Source organism: Schistocerca piceifrons, chromosome 2 (genome assembly GCF_021461385.2).
Source record: "Schistocerca piceifrons isolate TAMUIC-IGC-003096 chromosome 2, iqSchPice1.1, whole genome shotgun sequence".
NCBI classification, from domain to species: Eukaryota; Metazoa; Arthropoda; class Insecta; order Orthoptera; family Acrididae; genus Schistocerca; species Schistocerca piceifrons.
The window spans coordinates 910,774,960-910,801,223 of record NC_060139.1 but is presented as its reverse complement, the minus strand read 5'-3'; the positions used below and the strand labels follow the sequence as shown (position 1 = coordinate 910,801,223).

Below are 26,264 nucleotides of genomic sequence, written 5' to 3'. Positions count from 1 at the left end.
ACAAAACATCTTGTAGCTACTACAGTCTTTAATAACTTCCTGCATTTTCGCTCTAGCCTCGTCCCTCAAATGGTTACACACAAACTTCATTTTTAGGAGCGGTCCCCACGATGAAGGTAATGAATCTTGAAATTGAGACAGCCACAGGCATGGATGTTGGTAATTATCAGGATCCGGAAAACAAGTGTACGTTTGTACCGACACGAAGTGTCTCCTACATTCTTCTTCCGCATTTATGTTTTCCGACCTTGGGCTATACCCAGTTGGGTTTGCCACCTGTTTTATCCGACACAACCGTTCTTCTAACTCTCTGAGTTCGTCATCCTCTTTCTGCCTATTTTCGATTTTTGAATTTATCTCACTCTCCCTACGCAGTCTACCTGGTGGTGTTTCACCTTCGCTTCTGCACGCTAATTGCAACTGTGCTAGTTCTTCCCTATGTTTCCTATTTGTTTCTAATTGTGCCTCTTTAAACTGTAATAGTGATTGTATCTCCTCCTGGTCGGCATAAACCTCTCGCTGCGTACTGTCAGAGCCTGTTTCGCCTCTTATACTGATCTTTTCTACATCTGCGCTAATCGTATTCATTCTGACCACTACCTCCGCAACTTCATCCCTGTGTTTATTTAGCGCCATTTCCTGCCGTGTGACTTGAGCTTCCACGCTGTCTAATGCCCCTTGTTTATCTGCCAGTAAGTCCTCCACTATCTCTTTGATTCGCTCATCCGGCCACACGCCCCTATGTTCTGTAATATCCCTTTCTATTGCACTTATTCGTACCTCCAAATTATTGGCCTTTTCTTTCACAGCATCACATTCTTGCTGCACCGCATCCAGATTCTTCTCCCCCTCATCTAACCGATTATTAACTGCAGACAGACGCTCATTGATAACTGTGTGTAGCTTCCTCATTGCCTCTTTATTTCCCTTATCAATTGCCTCCAATCTTTCCTTATTTGCTTCCAATCTCTCCTTAGTCTCCCTATCCATTGCTTCCAATCTCTCCTTAGCCTCCCTATCTCTCTCCTTATTCTCCCTATCTCTCTCCTTATTATCTCTATTGATTGCTTCTAATCTTTCGTTAGTTGCTTCAAATCTTTCCTTAGTCTCCCTACTCATCGCTTGTAAAAACTGCAGTATCACATCGTTATTTCCTACTTTCGACGCGCTCACCTCGTTCGCCTGAGAAACCGTAGCTTCGCTAAGGGTAGCTGCACTTTCACCGCACACCTGGCCTAGTCTCGGCTCGCCCGCGTCGTCGGGAAAAGCCCGCGTTTGTGGACAAAGCCCGCCGCATAAAGGTTCCCCTTGCAGCGGTCCACTGAACAATACAGCCCCTTCGGAGCGTTTGTCTTTCTCGCTCATTAACCCATGGTCAACAGCTACTTCCTGCTGCACTGCTACGTCCACCCCAGAATCGCTATTCTCCATGGTGGCTACACTTTTCGACTGCGACCTAGTTACTACGGACATTACGCAAAAAAAATTATGAAACGATCTTCCAGCCTTGTGCGATATAGCAATTAATTACATAAAATAAAATAAAAGATCCTCACCAATCCAGAAAGAATTTGCAAACAGAAAAAATTTTACTTCTTAGCGCTATCACAATACATTCCATAAAAAAAATCTTAACAGCAAACCCTAACAACAAAATATCCTAACAAAAACGATCCTGGCAAAGGAATCCTGGCAACAAATTAAATATCCTGGTAACAAAATTATCGTGGCAAAAAACGGAATCCTGGCAACAAATTAAATATCCTGGTAACAAAATTATCGTGGCAAAAAACGGGATCCTGGCAGGGTCGAAATTATGAGAGGCACCCACTTGCCTTTCTCATACTGTGGCATCAAGCAGTCAGGCCTGCAAGATGAGTGGTTTGCCAAGCGAGTGGAATCTTCCTTAATTTATCGAGCAACATGAATTCTCGTATCTTACTATTTAGTTACAAATTATCCTCCTGTATGAATAATACGCAACGGAAACACGCATCTGACTATCAGTGATTTATAGAACTCTGACTGTACACTACGCTCTGGCAATACCACATTTACCTTTTGTCTTTGATTTAACGGCTTTTATATAAATTCGGGACATTACGATAACATACAATTTAATGAAGAAGGCCACCAATCTCTTTCTTTTCACTATTTGATTTATTCCTTAACACACAAATTCTACAACCTACAACAAAATCACATGAGAAATTCCGCCCAGTGGGCATGGCTTTACGTTAGTGAATCTCTATACTATGGTCTCGTAATCTATTTACCGCAACAGTGCACTCCCTGGATCGGATGGTGGATCTTTTATTATTCCTCACACTTCGCCTCTCACAATAATCCTCACGAAACTTTCCTCCAGATCGAGCGATACAGAAGGAACAGGCATACCCACAAATCTTTCGAAACTACCTTGCTACTCCCATGCAAAACACACATACCCAAATTACAAGACATACACAACACAACAATATGAAATATTACACAAAGAACGGTTACAACTTCATCACTTTCCGCTTTCCCACTTCAATCAATATTTATCCCAGTTTCACACGACACTGCCCCACTTTGTAATTTCTACTTCCCTAATGTGAACTCTGGAGATAAACGCACGTCTTCCTGTGCAATGCAAGCCATGTGGCGTTGCTGGAAAAACGGCCGACTCACCTTGATTCTCTCTCAGAGTTTAAATTCAGCGTCACACGGAATGATATTTCTTAAATACTTCAACTTATGATACACACGCTATTTCTTAAATATTTCAGCTTATTGTACACACGCTATTAATTCTTAAATATTCCAGCTTATTGTACACACGCTATTAATTCTTAAATATTTCAGCTTAAGCTCACGGAAGTATCTCAACTTATATCTACACGTGGGCTCTTTGTGACCGTTGGTTTACTACAATCCCCTTAAATTTACCTGCCTCACTTTGTAATTTTCCCCACAAAAGGTCCTGTGAAAGAGAAATTATTAATTCTAACTACTCTTAAATATTCCACATCCATACCATGCCTCCACTCTTTCATTCCGGAGCACAACAAAAAAAACAGGTCTTTACAGCAGAAGGTTCAGCGGCAGAGTGCTGAAACATGGCCGTATTCTGATTCTCTCCCACCTCTCTCGAAGTGGGAGAAGCACCTTGCTACCTTATTGGTCAGCCACATTTCAGACGCTCAAAGCTCTGGTAACTTCCATCTCTTTGGTCTCACCAAAGGTAGCCAAAGGATCGACTCAAAGATGATCATATATTCCGATTCACTATCTGTGGTTAGCAGACGACCATACATTCATTCCTTTCACAGATCTCACCAAACTGGATGTAGGGATTTATTTTGAGGGAGTGCACATGTGATCAATTAAATAAATAAATTGTCATTCTTTCCCACACTGGTATCCGGCTTCGCTGTATTAATTGAAATTGAGTTACTTTTACACAAAAAATGTGTTGTTCTGACAAGAATTTCGTACCTATTTTCAATGTTGGGCGGTACTGTACCCTTTCAAGATTAGACTGATTTGTCGTATAACCGAAGTTTAACGCGTTCCTTTTTGCACTCATGTGGATGACCTCACACTTTTCGTCTTTCTGCGGTATGCGCTTCAAAAGATGGTTAGTCAGGCTTTTTACAGGTTATTGTTGTTGTTTTTTGCGGTCTTCAATCTGAAGACTGGTTTGCTGCGGCTCTCCGTGCTGCTCTATCCTCTTCGAGCCTCGTCACCTCTGAACAGCTAATGTAACCTACCTCTTCCTGAGTCTGCTTACTGTATTCACCTCTCGGTCTCCCTCTACGATTTTTAACCCCCACACTTCCGTCCAATACGAAATTGGTGGTCCCTTGATATCCCAGCATGTGTCCTATCAACCGATCCCTTCTTTTGCTCAAGTTGTGCCACAAATTCCTTGTCTCACCAATTCTATTCAGTATTATTCTTTTAGTGTCTCGTTTCCTAATCTGATTCCCTTAGCTTCACCTGATTTAATTTGACTGCATTCCATTATCCTTATTTTGCGTTTGTTGACGTTCATTTTATATACACCTTTCAAGACACTGTCCATTCCATTCAACTGCCCTTCCAACTCCTTTGCTCTCTGACAGAATTGCAATGTCATTGGCAAATCTCAAAGTTTTTATTTCTTCTCCCTGAACTTTAGTTACTATCCCAAATTTATCTTTGGTTTCCTTTGCTGCTTGTTCAGTGTACATATTGAATAACATCAGGGATAGGCTACAACTTTGTCTCTTTCCCTTTTCAATCACTGCCTCTCTTTCCCTCTCTTTCATTTGCTCCCCCCCCCCCCTCTCCTCTCTTATAACTGCCGTATTGTTTCTGTACAAGCTACAAATAGCGTTTCAATCTCTGCATTTTACCCCTACTATCTTCAGAATGTCAGAGAGAATATTCCACTCGACATTGTCAAAAATGGCTCTGAGCACTATGGGACATAACATCTGAGGTTATCAGTCCCCTAGACCTTAGAAGTACTTAAACCTAACTAACCTAAGGACATCCTTCCCGAGGTAGGATTCGAACCTGCGACCGTAGCGGTCGCGCGGTTCCGGACTGAAGCGCCTAGAACCGTTCGGCCACTCCGGCCGGCCATTGTCGAAAGCTTTCTCTAAGTCTACAAGTGCTATAAGTGTAGGTTTGCCTAAGTCGTAGGGTCAGTAATGCCTCGCGTGTTCCTACAGTTCTAGGGAATCCAAACTGATCTTCCCTGAGGTCGGATTCTGCCAGTCTTTCTATTCTACTGTAAAGAATTCGTGTTAGTATTTTGCAGCATGGCTTAGTAAACTGAGAGGTCAGTGATTTTCATACTTGTCAGCAACTGCTTTCTTTGGAATTGGAGTTACTACATTCTTCTTGAAGTATGAGGTTATTTCGTCAGTCTCATACATCTTGCACACTGGATGGGAGCGTTTTCTCGTCACTGGCTCTCCCAAGACTGTCTGTAGTTCTAAGGGAACATCGTCTAAACCCCCAAGCATTGTTTCGTCCTGTATCTTTCAGAGATTTGTCAAATTCTCCTCGCAGTATTATAGCTCTCGTCTCATCATCATCTACGTCCTCTTCCATTTCTATAATATTGCTATCAAGTTCATCTCCCTTGCATAGACTCTACATACTCCTTCCATCTTTCAGCTTTCCCTTCTTTTCTTAAGAGTGGTTTACGATCTGAGCTCTTGATATTCATACAACTGCTTTTCTTTTTTCCAAGGACCTCTTTAACTTTTCCTGTATCTATCTTTCACCTAATGAAATATGCTTCTCAATCATTACATTTGTTCTCTGACCACTGCTGCTTAGCAGTTAAGCACTTCCTGTCAGTCTCATATCTTAAACATTTCTATTCCCTTTCGCCTGATTTATTTGATGCATTTTTTAAATTTCTCCTTTCATCATTTAAATTCAACATTTCCTTTGCTGTCCAACGATTTCTGCTAGGCCTTGTCTTTTTATCTTTTTGATCCTCTGCCGCCTTCACTATTTCATCTCTTAAAGCTACCCATTCGTCTTCTACTCTATTGCTTTCCTCTATTCTAGTCAACCGTTGCCTAATGCTCCCACTGAAACTCTCAACTTATGCTGGTCCGATCTCCTTAATTTAGTACCTTTTTCCAATTTATTCAGTTTTAATCTACAATTCATAAGCAATAAATTGTGGTCAGAGTCAACATCTGCCCATGGAAATGTTTAAAACTTAAAATCTGGTTCCCAAATATCTGTCTAACCATTATATAATGAACCTGAAACCTTCCAGGGCGCTTCCACGTATGCAGTCTTCTTTTATGATCCTTAAACCATGCCTTAGCGAAGATTAAATTATGCTCTGTTTACAATTCTACCAGGCGACTTCCTCTTTCATTCCTTTCCCCCAGTTCGTATTCACCTGCTATTTTTCCTTATCTTCCTTTTCCTACTATCTAATTAGAATCTCATATCACAATTAAATTTTCGTCTCCCTTAACTCTCTGAATAATTTCCTTTATCTCATCGTACATTTCTTCACTCTCTTCGTCCTCTGCGGAGCTATTTGGCATGTAAACTTATACTATTGTGGTAGGCTTGGGCTTCGTGTCTATCTTGGCTACGATAATGCGTTCACTATGCTGTTCACAGTAGCTTACCCGCATTCTCATTTTCTTATTCATTATTAAACCCACTCCAGTATTACTCCTATTTGACTTTTTGTTTATATCCCTGTATTCACCCGACCAGAAATCCTGTTCCTCCTGCCAACGAACTTCACTAATTTCCACTAAATCTGACTTTAACCTATCCATTTCCCTTTTTAAATTTTCTTACCTAGCTGCCCGATTAAGGGATCTAACATTCCCGCTCCGATCCGTAGAAAGCCAGTTGTGTTTTCCCCTATCCTGCTGAGTAGTCCTAGTTCGGATATCCGAATGGGGGACTATTTTACCTCCGGAGTATTTTGCAAATGAAGACGCCATCATCATTAAACTATACAGTAGATCTGCATGTCGTCGGGAAGAATTATGGCTGTTGTTTCCCCTTGCTTTCAGCCGTTCGCAATATCAGCACGGCATTGCCGTGTTGGTCTATGTCACAAGGCCAGATACACTTTATGATCAAAAGTATCCGGACATCTGGCTGAAAATGACTTACAAGTTCGTGGCGCCCTCCGTCGGTAATGCTGAATTCAGTTTGGTGTTGGCCCACAATAAGCCTTGATGACAGCTTCCACTCTCGCAGGCATACGTTCAATCAGGTGCTACAAGGTTTCTTGGGGGAATGGCAGCCCTTTCTTCACGGAGTGCTGAACTGAGGAGAAGTATCGATGTCGGTCGGTGAGGCCTGGCATGAAGTCGGCGTTCCAAAACATCCCAAAGGTGTTCTATAGGATTCATGTCAGACCTCTGTGCAGGCCAGTGCGTTACAGGGATGTTACCGTCGTGTGACCACTCCGCCACAGGCCATGCATTATGAACAGGTGCTCGATCGTGTTGGAAGATGCAATCGCCATCCCCGAATTGCTCTTCAACAGTGGGAAGCAACTAGGTGCTTATAACATCAATGTAGGCCCGTGCTGTGATAGTGCCACGCAAAACAACAAGAGGTGCAAGCCCCCTCCATGAAAAACACGACCACACCGTAACACCAACGCCTCCGAATTTTACTGTTGGCACTACACACGTTGTCAGATGACGTTCACTGGGTATTCGCCATACCCACACCCTGCCATCGGATCGCCACATTGTGTACCGTGATTCGTCACTCCACACAACGTTTTTATCCTGTTCAACCGTCCAATGTTTACGCTCCTTACACCAAGCAAGGCTCACCTCTCGCCTAACTGTCATAGTACTTGCACTGGATCCTGATGCAGTTTGGAATTCCTGTGTGATAGACGGGATAGATGTCTGCCTAGTACACATTACGACCCTCTTCAACTGTCGGCGGTCTCTGTCAGTCAACAGACGAAGTCGGCCTCTACGCTTTTGTGCTGTACGTGTCCCTTCACGTTTCCACTTCACTATCACATCGAAAACAGTGGACCTAGGGATGTTTAGGAGTGCGTAAATATCGCGTACAGACGTATGACACAAGTGACACCCAATCACCTGACCACGTTCGAAGCCCCTTGAGTTCCGCGGAGCGTCCCATTCTGCTCTCTCACGATGTCTAATGACTACTGAAGCAGTTGATATGGCATACCTGGAGGTAGGTGGCAGCACAGTGCACGTAATATGAAAAATATACTTTTTCGGGGGGGGGGGGAAGGGTGTCCGGATACATTTGATCAGATAGTGTATGTGAATCATCCAGACTGCTGTCTCTGCAAGCACTGGAAAGGCTGCCGCCCCTCTTCTGGAACCACACGTTTGTGTGCCCTTTCAACAGATACCCCTCCGTTGTGGTTGTACCTACGGTACGATTATCTGTATCGCTGATGCTCGCAAGCCACCCCACTGACGGCAGGGTCCATGTTCATGGGCGGGGGCGGCGGTTGGGGGTGGGAGTGACAGCTGGTCACATTAATGTGACTGGACGGTGTACAACCTACACACAGGAATAGCTATCAGTGAATGCAGGCATCAGTGTACCAAATTATCAGGACTGAATGACACCTGCATTACTAAGGCGCTGGAGATTTGGTCCCAAGGGACAGTGATCAACAAAGAGGGGATAGGCGGTTGCAGGAGGTTGAGATGAATGTTTATCCCGTGACGGAGGGTATCATGTCACGACAGTGTGCGGTGTAGTTGCTGACACTAAACGAAAATGATGACGCCTACACGGCAGCGACATAACTGCCTTCTGCTCAAGGTAATGAACAGGCAAACTGTAACCTGAATCAAGGCAGCAAGTGGCAAGAGCATAGAGCGTTGCGTTAGAGTCGTCTCGCTGCTGCCATTAGTATGAAGAAATGCTAGCAACCTGGTGCTGGTGCTGGGGCAGATGCTCTCTTTAGCTCTGTGACCTAGGAGTGGGCACACTTCACTGAGTTTGCGACTTCGAAAAAGAGCGCCAGTATCAACGGTCGGGAAGATTGGTGGCCAAAAACTGCTTACCAGTATTTAAATAACCGACAGCCTCTTCTGTGCACAGGCGTTTTACATGCTGCCTTGCCTCCAACTACCTTTGTATTACTGCGCCTACTCCAGGAAGAAGAAAAGCAAATTCAAATTTTTTACTGAATTTAAAGGTTGTCACTATCTTGAGCAAATAATCCTCTCAAAATGACCAAATTCGAAATTAGATTCAGGAATACTGTTCTTCACCATGTCAGGAATCTTTCTGTACAGTCTTTCCATGCTGAATTTTAAATAATGGCTTGCTATGTATTTAAAGTTTACGTAACTTCAAAATAAAATTGATGGCACAATAATAAACTGACCAGTGAGCCAGGAATTAAGAATCTGCAATGACATGTATTGATTATAAATTATACGGGGCTCTTTCTCTGGCTGTGGCCTCCCGAGAACTACCGTGTGCACGTGCCGACGCCTGATGGTTCAAATGGCTCTGAGCACTATGCGACTCAACTGCTGAGGTCATCAGTCGCCTAGAACTTAGAACTACTTAAACCTAACTAACCTAAGGACAGCACACAACACCCAGCCATCACGAGGCAGAGAAAATCCCTGACCCCGCCGGGAATCGAACCCGGGAACCCGGGCGTGGGAAGCGAGAACGCTACCGCACGACCACGAGATGCGGGCCGACGCCTGATGAGCCTGGCTGCAGACAACGTGTTGTTGTTGTTGTTGTTGTTGTTGTTGTTGTTGCCGTCTTCAGTCCAGAGACTGGTTTGATGCAGCTCTCCATGCTACTCTATCCTGTGCAAGCTTCTTCATCTCCCAGTACCTACTGCAGCCTACATCCTTCTGAATCTGTTTAGTGTATTCATCTCTTGGTCTCCCTCTACGATTTTTACCCTCCACGCCGCGCTCCAATACTAAACTGGTGATCCATTAATGCCTCAGTGTATGTTCTACCAACCGATCCCTTCTTTTAGTCAAGTTGTTCCACAAATTTCTCTTCTCCCTAATTCTACTGAATACCTCCTCATTAGTTATGTGATCTACCAATCTAATCTTCAGCATCCTTCTGTAGCACCACATTTCGAAAGCTTCTATTCTCTAAACTATTTATCGTCCACGTTTCACTTCCATACATGGCTACACTCCATACAAATACTTTCAGGAACGACTTCCTGACACTTAAATCTATACCCGATACTAACAAATTTCTCTTCTTCAGAAACGCTTTCCTTGCCATTGCCAGTCTACATTTTATATCCTCTCTACTTCGACCATCATCAGTTACTTTGCTCCCCAAATAGCAAAACCCATTTACTACTTTAAGCGTCTCATTTCCTAATCCCCTCAGCATCGCCCGATTTATTTCGACTACATACCATTATTCTCGTTTTGCTTTTGTTGATGTTCATCTTATATTCTCCTTTCAAGACAATGTCCATTCCGTTCAGCTGCTCTTGTAGGTGGTCCTTTGCTGTCTCTGACAGAATTACAATGTCATCGGCGAACCTCAAAGTTTTTATTTGTTCTACATGGATTTTAATTCCTACTCCGAATTTTTCTTTCGTTTCCTTTACTGTTTGCTCAAGATACAGATTGAATAACATCGGGGAAAGGCTACACCCCTGTCTCACTCCTTTCCCAGCCACTGCTTCCCTTTCATGTGTTAGAACGTACAATACGGCCCATGCAGTGGCAAACCTTCTGGATCCACGGTATAAGGGAGGGGCTCTTACTGCAAATGGGTAATATGCTTCATCTTGGTTCCGGAACTATTGCGGTAAATATAGTAGAATGTGGGACTGATGTCAGTTTTTTTTCTTTGAAATATTGTCTCTGGGCTGGTTCCCGGCCGGGGTGGCCGAGCGGTTCTAGGTGCAACAGTCTGGAACCGCGCGACCGCTACGGTCGCAGGCTCGAATCGTGCGTCGGGCATGTATGTGTCTGATGTCCTTAGGTTAGTTAGGTTTAAGTAGTTCTAAGTTCTAGGGGACTGATGACCTCAAAAGTTAAGTCCCATAGTGCTCAGAGCCATTTGAACAATTTGAACCATCTGGGCTGGTTCCAACAACGCGTGTCAATCTAGCGGAAAATGAAGCTGTGCGCTAAGCAACCTTTGTCCACTATAGCACCCAGGATTTTAAATGTGCAACCCAGCTGTGACACAACGCATCTAGTCCGCTTATGACTGGATTCATACGGAAGTCCGAAACAAGTTTACTCCAATACGGACAGAAAAACTGGTAACAGTGCAATGGAACTTCAGAATACTTTGTGATGGAGCAGATGTACGTTATCCTCCAGGAAATGCCTCATTTTCATCGGATAGTTGTAAACTGAGTGAGTAACTTTGTGAATTTATTTGATATATGATGAGATCTCTCCGTTCAAGGTCTGAAAAAGTAGTAATTTTTTCTTTATTGGACTTCTCTGAAACAGATAACTGTTTTAATTTATCTTTTACAAAATAAATGCGAATAATTAGTAGTTGCAATGTCATATTTAACGTATCTCAATTAGTTATACAGCAACTATGGGCACCTGACCACGCAAATAAAGATAGGCAACAAATCCGACGATCAGAATAAGTAATTGACAAAGGAATATCGGTGACTGCATGACGTGGCGTCAGAGCCTTGCTGGACGGGATATACGTGACGTCGAGCTCTGTCAAGAACGATATGACGAAATTATCTTTAGATTTTCCACGTGCGGGGCAGCCAACAAGAAAAATATTGATACCTTTGAAGTTTTTACAGTTGGGAGATCATGTGGAATACTGGGTAGTCGGGCCAGACGGGAGATGAAGTGAAACAATAGGTCTTCCTTTTGTTAGTGTGTGGTGGCAGCACTGGCGAGGCCTCAGACAAGCTGGCTGGGTGCAGGGAATGCGACAGAGGTGGACGCCGCGTCGGTAGCAGAGAGGGCAGCGCGTGGGAACATTCCGGCCGTAACCCCTGCCGCTATCATCAGGTAGCGCCCGATATTTCACGACGGCACACGGCGACCCGCAAGTCGGCTCGCCCTCCTCCCCACGGCTGACATCACAAAGGCGATCGGCCAGTCGGAAGCGACACTGTTTGACGTCCGGAGAGGCCTTATTAACCGGCACGCAGGCATCTGAAACTAAGCCTGAAACGGTTATCAACGATGAGTATCGTAGATCACGTTGCCAACCTCTGTGAAAGTGAGAAACTAATAGACATGTTGAATGGAATGATCACAGACTGTCAATTGAGAGCAAACTACAAGAAAGACGAAAGCATTGAAAAGAAGTAGAAATGAAATTAGCGAAATTTGGGGAGAACGAAGGAATTCTGCTATGTCTGAAGCGAAATTCCGCGTGACGGATGAAGCAAGTAGGACGTAAGGAGAAGACTACCGTACGAAAAATGTGAATTCTTCACCAAAAGAACCCGGGTTCTCCTGCCTACATAGCAGATGCTCTGTCCAGCTGAGCCACTGACGATAGTAAGACTGCAGGGACTTATTCCTTGCACACTTCCCGTGAGACCCACATTCCCAACTTCCACAACCTACATTCGTAATGCTCCTAAAGGATATTTGCCCATTCACTCATTACTCGCGCCAACTAAGGTGGCGATTCCCGTAAGAGTTCGAGCAAAGTGGAGCTTTCTCACAGAAGAATGTCAATGGCCGGATAGCCTTTAACTATATGAAGATAGTAACTGTTCCGAAAGAACAGATACCAATGATGACTATGCAGCTTCACTAGAAAGAAATGATAATTAATCGAAATCCTCAGCTGCTGACAGGTGTTGTTGATATACCTGAAATGGGACAGCTGAAAATGTGTGTCCCGACCAGGACTCGAATCCGGGATCTTCTGCTTACCTGGCCGACGCTCTATCCATCTCAGCCACCGAGGGCACACAGTATAGCGCCACTGTAGGGACTTATCCCTTGCACGCTTCCCGTGAGATCCAGATTCTCAATAAATGGGATATCCTTTAGGAACATTACGAATGTAATCAGAATTATATTAATACCTCCAGCTGCTGACGGGCGTTGATAAATATCAACGGGGACAGGCGAAAATGTGTGCCCTGACTGGGACTCGAACCCGGGATCTCCTGCTTAGAGGGCAGACGCTCTATCCATCTGAACCACCGAGGGCACAGGGAACAGCGTGACTGCAGGGAGTATCTCGCGCACGCCACCCGCAAGACCCACATTCTCACTTCGTATGTCCACACACTACATTCGCAGTGTCCCACTCCAACACACTCATTACTCGTGGAAGACATTCTTACCTAGTCCCGTAAGAGTTCGGGGAATAAGTGTGCATCCACACAGAAGAAGAAGGTCATGGCTGGTATTACCAGAACTATATACTTATATGGATATGGAGTCTGTTCTTTGGAAAGAATGTCATCCACGAGTAATGAGTGTGTTGGAGTGGGACACTACGAATGTAGTGTGCGGACATATAAGGTGAGAATGTGGGCCTCGCGGGAGGCTTCCGCGAGATATTCCCTGCAGTGGCGCTGTCCTCTGTGCCTCCGGTGGCTCAGATGGATAGAGCGTTTGCTCTCTAAGCAGGAGATCCCGGGTTCGAGTCCCGGTCGGGGCACAAATTTTCACCTGTCCCCGTTGATATTTATCAACCCCGGTCAGCAGCTGGAGGTATTAACATATAATTCTAATTTCATTCTAGGCGGCTGCAGGGCTTCAATGGTGTCTGTTCTTTCGGACACCATATCCATATAAGTATATAGTTCTGGCAATACCGGCCATGACCTACTTCTTCTGTGGGGATGCACATATATTCCCCGAACTCTTACGGGACTTGGTAAGAATGTCTTCCACGAGTAATGAGTGTGTTGCGGACATACAAGGTGAGAATGTGGGTCTCGCGGGAGGCGTGCGCAAGATATTCCCTGCAGTCGCGCTGTCCTCTGTGCCCCCGGTGGTTCAGATGGATAGAGCGTCTGCCACGTAAGCAGGAGATCCCGGGTTCGAGTCCCGATAGGGGCACACATTTTCAGCTGTCCCATTTGAGGTATATCAACAACACCTGTCGGCAGCTGAGGGTTTCGATTAATTATCATTTCTTAGATATAAATCCCGTCCTACCTCACGGTACACAGGTCGACGTGTGTGTGCTTTACAGCTGTCAACTATTAAATGGTGACATTTCTGGGTCACACTGGACACAGCTGTCATACAGCGTAAACATGGAACTGACAAATAGGCCAAAGATTCTTTGTATCTGTCTAGTTATCCATGTTGTTCACCATATTTAAACACATCTTTGACATGCTCCTAAGAGCCATCAGGTGCATTTTCTCTGGCGTTTGGGCAGTTATTTTCAATTTAGTTTTCGCAATGTGTGGCTGAAGTCAGCCCAGACAAATAGTGCTTAACACGTATTTCGTGCGACGCCCATAGTCAACAGCATGCGTCGACTTGTTACCCGTTACAAACTATACTAGAAGTGTCGGGGTGGTACGTAAAATACTGCTTAAAAATGATTTTGTTTTGCAATGGGAAACAAACCGACGTTTTGTGTCGGCACTAGTCGTCGCATGAAATACTCGATGAGCGGTATTTGAACTGACCCCAGCCACACCTAGTAAAAACGAATTTGCTGGTATCTAATAACATCACAGAAAATGCACTTGACGACTCTTAGCACGTACACCCTGTATATTACACTACTGGCCATTAAAATTGCTACACCAAGAAGAAATGTAGATGATAAACGGGTATTCATTGGACAAATATATTATACTAGAACTGACACTTTCACGCTGTTTGGGTGTATAGATCCTGAGAAATCAGTACCCAGAACAACCACCTCTGGCCGTAATAACGGCCTTGATACGCCTGGGCATTGAGTCAAACAGGGCTTGGATAGCGTGTACAGGTACAGCTGCCCATGCAGCTTCAACACGATACCACAGCTCATCACGAGTCGTGACTGGCGTATTGTGACGTGCCAGTTGCTCGGCCACCATTGACCAGACGTTTTCAGTTGGTGAGAGATCTGGAGAATGTGCTCGCCAGGGCAGCAGTGGAACATTTTCTGTATCCAGAAAGGCCCGTACAGGACCTGCAACATGCTGACGTGCATTATTCTGCTGAAATGTGGGGTTTCGCAGGGATCGAATGAAGGGTAGAGCCACGGGTCATAACACATCTGAAATGTAACGTCCACTGGTCAAAGTACCGTCAATGCGAACAAGAGGTAACCGAGACGCGTAAGCAATGGCACCCCATACCATCACGCCGGTTGATACGCCAGTATGGCTATGACGATAACACGCTGCAAATGTGCGTTCACCGCGATGTCGCCAAACACGGATGCGACCATCATGATGCTGTAAATAGAACCTGGATTCATCCGAAAAAATGACGTTTTGCCATTCGTGCACCCAGGTTCGTCGTTGAGTACACCATCACAGGCGCTCCTGTCTGTGATGCAGCGTCAAGGGTAGTCGCAGCCATGGTCTCCGAGCTGATAGTCCATGCTGTTGCAAACGTCGTCGAACTGTTCGTGCAGATGGTTGTTGTCTTGCAAACGTCCCCATCTGTTGACTCAGGGATCGAGACGTGGCTGCACGATCTGTTACAGCCATGCGGATAAGATGTCTGTCATCTCGACTGCTAGTGATACGAGGCCGTTGGGATCCAGCACGGCGTTCCGTATTACCCTCCTGAATGTACCGATTCCACATTCTGCTGATAGTCATTGGATCTCGACCAACGCGAGCAGCAATGTGGCGATACGACAAACCGCAATCGCGATAGGCTACAATCCGACATTTATCCTAGTCGGAAACGTAATGGTATGCAATTCTCCTCCTTACACGAGGCATCACAACAACGTTTCACCAGACAACGTCGGTCAACTGCTGTTTGTGTATGAGAAATCGGTTGGAAACTTTCCTCATGTCAGTACGTTGTACGTGTCGCCACCGGCGCCAACCTTGTGTGAATGCTCTGAAAAGCTAATCATTTGCATATCACAGCATCTTCTTCCTGTCGGTTAAAATTCGCGTCTCTAGCACGCCATCTTAGTGGTGTAGCAATTTTAATGGCCAGTAGTGTAAATATGATGCTCGGACAATTATAGTGCAAAGGTACAATATACAAAGTACACAACTGCAAAATACGAGGGTTGAATGAAAAGTAATGCCTCCACCTTCGTTAATTGGGTTTGGATGGGAATATTTTAATAAATCAAACGCAGAAATAATCCTTCGAATGTGATCTTTAACTACCAATATTCTCTTTTCCACATAATCACCACCCAATTGGATACATTTCTGCCAAGGAAGAAGTCGACACTCTGTTTCCGCAACCACAATCTCACAGTTCTCTCAACGTCTTCATCAGAAGCATAATGATGTCCCTGCAGATCGTCTTTTATTATCGGGAACAGATGGAAGTCAGACGGTGCTACATCTGGACTGTATGGAGGATGCCGTACGGTGGTGAGATTCACTCTCTGAGGTTCTGCTGTGGTGGCAAAGCCATAATGTGACCCGCACGTTCTTGTGAAATGCCGATTGTGCTTGCAGTTTCTCTCTAAGTGATACGACGATCGTCCTGAATCAATCTGTCAACGTTTTGCTTGTGAAACTCGGTGGATGCTGTCACAGGACGTCCAACTCTTTGTTTGTCACGCAGGTCAGATGTTCCCGCCTCAACATCTTTAAACTTACCCGCCCAATGACGCACAGTACTCACATCAACACAATTACCATAAACTGCTTTCATTCTCTGATGAATCTCCTTTGCGATGACACATTCTGCTGTCAAGAATTCAATGATTACACGTTTCTTCATTCGCATTGACCGACCGTCTGCGCAGGATTCCATACTTTACGCTGTAACAACACAAGCGTTCAATACTAAGGCTTCCCGCCAACTGGAGCTGTAGAGAAGGGACTACGATACAAGCCAGTACCTGATGCATACCAATGCTGCCAACTGCTGAAGAGTTACGAACGTGGAGGCATTACTCTTCAATCAACCCTAGTATATACAAGGAGATAAAAACTGATGTTAACTGTCACGAATAACATACTGAGTAAGATGGCCATAATACATGATTTGTATCTATCGTATAACGAGCTTGTCAGCTCGGATTTAGATGTAATGATGAACTAAAATATCGTGTCAAATCAGTCAGTTTTACATACTGGAGACGGAGGAAACTGTAATCAGTACCTACTCGGTTGAAACACGGTTAAGTTCTGTACATACATCTGTACATTCGAAACTATATATATTCATTAAGGATGTTCCCAAGGTGTTTTATCATATGAGAGAATATCTAAACGTCTTCTAGGATATTCAATAACCTAACATTTTCTGCTTTGTATAGAATGGTGATTTTTTTGCGATGTCCGGAATAAAATGCTTGGATTTTCTTAAATGAGCAGTAAGTGCTGTGGGGTTGCTTGTTTTCTAGATGAAGATCGATTTTGATATCATCGATAATTTATAATTGACATACGTGTCATTTGATATTGAGGTTTAGAAATGAAGAGTCCACGGGAAAAAGGGGTTAAGTCAAAAAAAAGAAATTTTAGGGTATTACAGTTTCAGAAAGCTTTCAAAAAGCTGCTTTTATCAGTTTTTGTTTCGTGGAAAGAAGGGGGATAGTCTCAAAGTTACAGTGGTTTAAAAATATAGCGTCCACCGGAAATAGGAAGTAAGGCAATGTGAAACTAGTAAGAAAGGAGGTAGTCGGTTGGTAGCACTGATCGCAGTTGTTGTTTACATTCCATTGTGTATGATGTCCGCCCCTGGTAGCTGAGTGGTCAGAGCGACGGAATGTCATACCTAATGGCCCGGGTTTGATTCCCGGCTGCGTCGGAAATTTTCTCCGCTCAGGGACTGGGTCTTGTGTTGTTATAATCATCATTTCATCCCCATGGACACGCAAGTCGCCGAAGTGGCGTCAACTCGAAAGACAAGCACCAGGCGACCGGTCTACCTGACGGGAGGTCCTAGTCACACGGCATTTCCATTTCCATTATCTATGATTATCAAGTGTTGAGTATGTGCTGTTTGAGAGGTTAAGTTAGTGCTTTGTGTGTTGTGTGAATTGTTTAGTTCGTTTTAAATGAATTGTGGAAGTAAACATGGAAAATGAAGACGAAGAAAGTATCACATTCAGCCATATGTCACATTCAATGAAGAAAAGGAAGAGAACTGGTCGACTTTCCGAAGTGAGAAAAAAACTTTCACCATCCACCCATTCATTAGGGCCAGATTGTAAATGTTCCAAATTGAAATGTTTTCAGAGTACCACTAACAGAGAACGTGGGTATATTGTATCTAATTATAACAAAATGACTGTGAATGAACAGAAAGCTTACTTATCAGGCCTAATTAATGTAAATAGTTGAACGCAAAGGAGTCCTAGGCAACCAGAAAATTAAGCTAAATTTCGTGACACAGTTATTCACATCGTGTAAGAGTGTAGAGGGAGAATTCTGTCGCTGAAGTAAATGCTTATCCTAAAGCTTTTAGATCTTTTCATGGAAATCTAAAAAAAAATTAGAAGTAATACAACGTTATCTGAAAAAAGGTGTGAGTCCTAAGGATGGTCGAGACCAACACTCTAATCGGAAACATCGTGTGACAACGGGGGTAGTTGACGCAGTTCGCCAACACATTACTTCGTTTAAGGGTAAACGAAGCCATTAGAGCTTGAAAACCTCTAAGAAAGTGTATCTCCCGCCAGATCCAAACGTCAGTAAGATGTATGAATTATTTCAGAAATCATACCCTACTCAATCTGTGTCGGATGAAAAATAGAGACTTGTTTTCAATACAGAATTTAACGTCGGTTTCGGGTACGCTAGAATGGACACTTGTAGTTACTGTGATAGGAATGCTGCCGAAATTCGAGGTGTTGAACATGCTTTGAAATCGTACCCGGAAAATAGCTCAGAAAGGGCGAGTGCAGAAAAAAAATCAATCAACCGTAAATGGTGAAAAAATTTCACTTATTAAAATCTGACATGTTTTATATTCGTAAAAGAAGTTCTAAAGCAAACAGCAGAGCATCAAAAGAATGTGAAAGTATTACTATGGATTTCCAGAAGAACATACGTATCCCTAACTTCACAACTAACGACATGTACTACAAGAGACAGTTAACGTTGTGTATGTTAAATATGCATACACTGTCAATCTATTAATCATATTTCTTCGTGTATGATGAAACAGTAGCCTACTAAGGGTCTGACGAGGTCTCTTCCTTTTTGTGACGACAATTCTTGATCCATCTGTTAGAAAATTAGATGTATTTTCAGACTCTTGTGGGTGGGGGGGGGGGGGGGGGCAGAAAAAGAATTAGACTATTTTCAGCCTGCTGCATTACATCGTTCATCACGCCAATAGATCTGAGCATGTGAAAATGACTTTTCCAATCCAATCCGTGGCCACTCGTATCTCGAATGTGATTGTAACATGGCTAGTTTCAACCAAAAGAAATTGGTCGAAATACCCAAAGACTGCATAGAAGAAATAGAGAGTGCAAGAGCAAAACCCTCACCTTTTAATGTTGTTGAAATAGACAGGGAGTTTGTAAGTGATTGTTCTACACACTTCGATCAGTTATATTTCGAGAAATGCCCATTTCCTTCTAGACTAGTAAAAGAATTAGTAACTGCAAAAGAGTATCCCCGATTCTTGGAATACAGAAGTACATTACATGACCATTGGGATAGCCATGTTATGAACAAGCCACTTACGGTTCCAACAGAACAACCTCAGCCTCAACGAGAGTTCTTTCTACCTGACTATGCATATGAGGGTGAGTGTTTTTTGTTTCATCCGTATTTTTATCATCACTTTATTGGATTAATTACTTCAAACAGTTTTTATTTTAAATTTTGTAAACAACTACACCTATATTTACTTTTTAAAAAACCTACAAGAAGGTGTTTTAGTTGTAGATGCACTTATGACAAGTATGCAGACCTACAACGGTTAAAAATGTTTTGCGGAGAAGAGGCTAGGCAGTTTTTCCCCAGCAGCCAAAACTGAAAAAAGGGCAAAAGCGTAACAGGAAACTGTGTCACCAAGATGACACTGTTTTTCCAAAACCAATAAGTGAAAGTGCTAAGAAGTAGACCCAGAGCGGAAATGAGTAAACAATGAGCGAACGTAGTTTACAAAGTAGTTGTTTGGGCCTACAAACTTTTATTCTGATTATAAAGAATTAATTCTAGTCTATAATTTTCTATCTTATGACTTTTATGGTTTTTTCGTAACTAATAAATTTTTGCACATTCATTTGTCACATTTTTAATGACATGTTAAATAATACTGGTAGTTAGTTCTAATTGTACTAGGTTTAACGAAGTTAACGAATTGGCGAGATTCCCCCTTTTATAATGACTTACCCCCTTTTTACCTACAAAAAAATTGAAGCTATTCGATACAGTATTTTCTTTAGTTTGTTACAGTACGTTTACACAAAACCTCTAACGACTATAAGTATTGTTACGCTAAACATAAATTTCAAGAAGATTGGCTAAAACTGCACTTCGTACAGAAGGTTTGGTGTTAAAATCTTCTTTCCTGAAAAATGAAGATGAACTGACTTACCCCTTTTCCCGTAGACCCTTCAAATGTAAGTAAACTTACAATTCTACCGTTATGATCACAAACTTTGTATTGTAGATATCCATAGTCATACAATTTTTTGTTTATTCTCGGTATCAGGTGGCAAACACGACGGATTCCGGCAATTTAATATTTTACGAGTGACTTTCAAAAGTAATAGAACACATTTTTTTCTCGGCAACAGCCATAGAAAAAAATTTGAAATTTGTTACGGAACATCGTGGAGTGTTCTCGCTTCAGTCCACGTGGCTTTCAAACTGGGGTCTGGAACGGAGGTGCGTCCAAGCTGAGAGCTGTCAAATGGTTCAAATGGCTCTGAGCACTATGGGACTTAACATCTGAGATCATCAGTCCCCAAGAACTTACAACTACTTAAACCTAACTAACCTAAAGGCATCACACACATCCACGCCCGAGGCAGGACTCGAACCTGCGACCGTAGCCGTCGCGCGGTTCCAGACTGTAGCGCCTAGAACCGCTCGGCCACCCCGGCCGGCTGAGAGCTGTCATTAAGTTTCTTGTGGATGAAAACTAAAGCACCGCAGATACCACATGTGCTTGCAGAATGTTTACGGAGACCTGGCAATGAAAAAAGTACGGCGAATCGTTGAGCGAAGCAACAAGGTCGCGCAAATCTGCCCGATCTCCCGAATGCCGGCCGGCCGCACACAGCTGTGACTCCTGGAGTTTTTGGAAAGGCGGACACTCTCATTTCAGGTGATAGACTGATCACAGCAAACACCTCGCTGGACAGCTGGGTGTCTCTGTTGGTAGTGCTGACACACTCGTCCACCAATTGGGGTGCTCTAAGGTGTGTGCCTGCTGAGTTCCTCGTCACCTGTCAGAAGACCGTAAAGAACAACGTAGGTCCATCTGTGCCGAATTGCTTCCGCGTTGCGAGGCTGCTCGTCACAATTTTTTGTTGAACATCGTCACAGACGATGAGACATTTCATCATTTCAAACCGGAAACAAAACAGCACTCCACGGAGTAGAGTCACACCGCCTCTCCTCCGAAGAAAAAGGTCAAAGCCACACACCCAGCTAGTATGAAGCCATGGCGGGGTATTATGGGACTCTTGACACCGCTGACATCGTTCCGACGATTCCATCCTTCTCTAAGGACATCGTGAGGCTACAGCAGCACAGAACGTCACCTGATTCCTTTGGACAGTAGCACGTACTTTTATTTTTGCTCTGGTGTTGGCATTAGGTCCACTAAGAACCGTTCAGAACAGTTCTACGAAATCGGAATGTGATCCGAAGTAGCAATAGGCTTTTACACTTTTTCAACCCTCCTGTTTCGCGCCCTCTTGTGGTGTGATCATGGGACGAGGAGTGGAGGGGTTCTGAGACATTGACAAGTACGTGAATGAAATGGCAAAGAGTCCCTCTAAGACGCCAGGCACCAGTGCAGAGACAACCCTTGACTGATTCGCAGGTGCCTGCAGGTAGGCAACCACTTCGACACTCCCAGCGTAGCGCGACTCCGCCGAAGGGCGTCGAGGGGTTGCCCGCTCACAGGTGCCTCGGAATCATTTGAGGGTTCTCTCGGTACAGATACATACTTAATGATTTTTATAAGTTGGTTGGATGGCTTTTGGGGGGTGAAGGGACCAGACTACAAAGGCCATCAGTCCTTTTTATAAGTATTTGGAATAACAGGAATCTAAATTGAACTTCGATAAAATAATAGTTCATGCAAAAGAAAAGATGTTTTATTAATGGTGACCGTTTTCAGACTATATAGATCATGTTCGGACTATCATTCATCTCTGAAAATTTAACATAGACGTTCTTAGAGGGAGTATTACAGACATATAACAGACAATATCGATTACAATAAAATACAAAACATTTATACCCATCATTGGTCTGTGGAGAAGCTCAGTGGAGCTAAAATGAATGTATATCTGAACCCATACTCATCAACTGCTTAACAGTACAAGACGTTATGAGTTGTAAATACATAATCACAGGTGGCACCAATGAAAAGAGATTATGATGGTAACCTATGTAAATACATCGACTCAAAAAACTTCAATAAGTAAGTTGAAATACATCGGTATTTGTTGTCAGACACTTTATACACATCTGTAATAATGTAACAATGGAATAAAAAAGGCAAATCTTTAATATTGGTTACAGTAACCAGTATTGCCATCTATGGATATACATGAAGGTAATAGACTGTATGGTCTTTGCCAAAGATCGTAGGAAACTGGACATTAATGCAAACATCCATCCAAACTACGCCCCCAGTCGCCCTTTGTGCTGCTTGGGATCACGTCAAATTTTGTAGAACGCCCTAGTGGTTGGTTGGTTGTTTCGGGGAAGAAGACCAGACAGCGAGGTCATCGGTCTCATCGGATTAGGGAAGGACGGGGAAGGAAGTCGGCCGTGCTCTTTGAAAGGAACCATCCCAGCATTTGCCTGGAGCGATTTAGGGAAATCACGGAAAACCTAAATCAGGATGGCCGGACGCGGGATTGAACCGTCGTCCTCCCGAATGCGAGTCCAGTGTCTAACCACTGCGCCACCTCGCTCGGTACGCCCTAGTGGCTCCACGCTGTATACCAGAGCAAAAATTTCGGACGCACTTCGCGCCAAAGTCATCATAACGTGTTCAGTTGGACTGAGCCTCAGAATGTCCTTAGAGTAGGGTGAAATCGTCCAGACGATGTCAATAGTGTCAAAGATTACTAAGAAAGCCGTTCTGTGGCACATCGCACTGTAGTCTGTTGTTTTCGACCGCAAAATGCGTGTACATATACGCCCCAAGGGAAGAGGTGGTTCCGTTGATGCCTTGTATGCCACCTCCTGAGGCCTTTTCGTGTCAGTTCCCAGCGGCGGTGTATCCGATGGTGGCATTGGGCAGAACTGGCGTGAACTTTGTTACCATTGTGACATCATTAATCCACCTTACATTTAACATGAACTTCAGATCTGAGTTGTGATCTTTTCTCGCTTTTGTCGAAATCTTTCTGTTTGAAGCGTCGCCCAGCGTGGGGCTGACGTCGCAGGCCACCACGCTTTTGCACCATTGTAGAGGAAATTTGTACACACCTTAGAACCAAATTTCGGACTTCTGCGTCTGAATAAGGACAAATGACGAGTTTCAAAAATGTGACCCTTCAATTCTTTTACCCATTACATATCAGTCGATTCGCTAAGTTGTATCGAAAGACAGTTCCAGCAGTCAAAGTCAGTTTTAAGTTGCGAAGTAACGTCGGAACTTATATAACTTCAATTCTCTTCATTACTGTGTTTGCAGAAAGCTGTACATATTTAATAGGAGACATTATCTCAGTTTTATTTTTGTATTACCATATAATGAATCTGCAGCTTCAGAAAACGCAGTTTCGATTAATTCACCATCTTCGTACGGTTTCTTAGTCTGCACAGCAGTGTTTGACGCCGCAGTTGCTACTTTATTCTTGTCTGTCTTTCTTAAAAAACTTGATTGTTCAGCATTAAATGTAGATTTTTCTTTCCTGAGAGCGGAATCCAGTGGGTAATCCTTTTCAATCTCTGAGTGAACGGTTCTCAAGTGACGTTCGACGTTCCCTATCTTCCCAACTGATACACTTGCATGGCACAGTAAACACGCACATTTGTCCTTTACCAGGATAAAGAAGTAATCGATTTCACGTTCCGAATGAAAGTGACAAGACTTTCTGCTCTTTGCTCTTTGCTCGAACACGCTATCATTAGAACTACACTACTGGCCATTAAAATTGCTACTCCACGAAGATGACGTGCTACAGACGAGAAATTTAACCGACAGGAAGAAGATGCTGTGATATGCAAATTATTAGCTTTTCAGAGCATTCACACAAGGTTGGCGCCGGTGGCGACACCTAGAAAGTGCTGACATCAGGAAAGTTTCCAATCGATTTCTCATACACAAACAGCAGTTCACCGGCGTTGCCTGGTGAAACGTTGTTGTGATGCCTCGTGTGAGGAGGAGAAATGCGTACCATCACGTTTCCGACTTTGATAAAGTTCAGATTGTAGCCTATCGCGATTGCGATTTATCGTATCGCGACATTGCTGCTCGCGTTGGTCGAGATCCAATGACTATTAGCAGAATGTGGAATCGGTACATTCAGGAGGGTAATACGGAACGCCGTGCTGGATCCCAACGGCCTCGTATCACTAGCGGTCGAGATGACAGGCATCTTATCCGCATGGCTGTAACGGATCGTGCACCCACGTCTCGATCCCTGAGTCAACAGATGGGGACGTTTGCAAGACAACAACCATTTGCACGAACAGTTCGTCGGCGTTTGCAGCAGCATGGACTATCAGGTCGGAGATCATGGCTGCGGTTACCCTTGTACCCTTGACGCTGCATCACAGACAGAATGTGTAATGATGTACTCAACGACCAACCTGGGTGCACGAATGGCGAAACGTCATTTTTTCGGATGAATCCAGGTTCTGTTTACAGCATTATGATGGTCGCATCCGTGTTTGGTGACATCGCGGTGAAAGCACATTGGAAGCGTGTATTTATCATCGCCATAATGGCGTATCACCCGGCGTGATGGTATGGCCAGTAGTGTAGTTCAGTACCAGTGAGTAAATCAAACTATCCACGCTAGCAAATGTCTGATATGCGCTGATCAGCCAGAGCGTTGTGACCAGCTATCTAATAGACGGTATGTCCATCTTTGGCAAGGTTAACAGCGGCGACGCGTCTTGGCTTGGAAGCAATGAAACCTTTGTAGGTCGCTGGAGGGAGCTGGCACCACACAAGCCACCTATCTCCCGTAAATTCAGGGGAGGGGGGCGATGAGCTCTGACGCCACGTTCTATCACATCCCAGATGTGTTCGACCTTGTTCAAATCTGGTGAGTTGGGGGCCAGCACATGAACTGGAACTCGCCACTGGGTTCCTCGGTCCACTCCATCAAACTCCTGGCCTCGTGACATGTCGCATTATCTTGTTGAAAACTGCCACTGCCGTCGAGAAACATAATCATCATGAAAAGGTGTACGCGGTGTGCACCCAGTGTACGATACGCCTTGGCCGTCATAGTGCTTTGCATGAGCTCCAGTGGACTCATGACGCCGACATGAATGTTCATATGGTTCAAATGGCTCTGAGCACTATGGAACTTAACAGCTGAGGTCATCAGTCCCCTAGAACTTAGAACTATTTAAACCTACCTAACCTAAGGACATCACACACACCCATGACCGAGGCAGGATTCGAACCTGCAACCGTAGTTGTCGCGCGGTTCCAGACTGAAGCGCCTAGAACCGCTCGGCCACTCCGGCCGGCCATGAATGTTCCCCAGAGCGCAATGGAGCCGCCGCCAGCTTGTCTCCGTGCCAAAGTACAGACGTCAAGGAGCTGTTCCCCTTGAAAACGACATTTCGCGCCCTCCATCGGCATGATGAAGAAGGATTCATCAGACCATGCAATGCTCTGAAACTGCGCCAACGTCCAGTGCCGGTGGTCACGTGTCCGTTTCAGAAGTAGTTGCCGATGTCGTGATGTTAACATGTATCGTCGGCTGCGGAGGCCCATCGTTAGGAGTGTTTGGTGCACTGTGTGCTCAGACTCACTTGTACCCTGCCCAGCATTAAAGTCGGATGTTAGTTACTCCACAGTTCGCTGCCTGTCCTATTTTAGAAGTCCGCCCAGCCTACTACTTCCTACATCTGTAACGAGGTGTGGCCGCCCAACCCTACGTCTGGACGTTATTTCACCTTGGTTTCGCCACGTGTTGATGACACTCACCTCAGCACTCCTCGAACACCCGAAAAGCCGTGCAGTTTCCTCCGGGCCATCACAATCTGCCCTCGGTCAAACTTAGATACATCGCTCGCCTTCTCCATACTACACACGGACTGCACGTTCACCGATACTACATGCACCATCCGTGTGTCTGACTAGTAGTCATTCCTCGCCAGGTGACGCTGCTCTCGTCTGGACGGGTTTACATCGACAGTAGATCGGTGGTCATAATGTTCTGGCTGATCAGCACACATTTGAAAAACCTCACACGTATACAATCAACTATGAGGCTGACGACGTAGCATTCTTGATTGACAATGGATTTGCTCGGGAAAAATAAGCAGTTGTCATGTGCACGGTATGAAAAGAATGGAGCAATAC

General features: G+C 44.2%; 1 protein-coding gene and 2 non-coding genes across 3 annotated transcripts in view; 2 read left to right on the top strand and 1 right to left on the bottom strand.

The window, feature by feature from the left end:
- LOC124775978 (protein Wnt-6-like) overlaps positions 1-26,264 on the top strand; it is a 152,875-nt gene that overhangs the window by 42,116 nt on the left and 84,495 nt on the right. The window lies entirely within an intron of this gene.
- Positions 12,583-12,657, bottom strand: Trnar-ucu. Its single transcript has one exon. It is a non-coding gene; the product is annotated as a tRNA-Arg (tRNA).
- On the top strand, positions 13,039-13,113 carry Trnar-ucu. Its single transcript has one exon. It is a non-coding gene; the product is annotated as a tRNA-Arg (tRNA).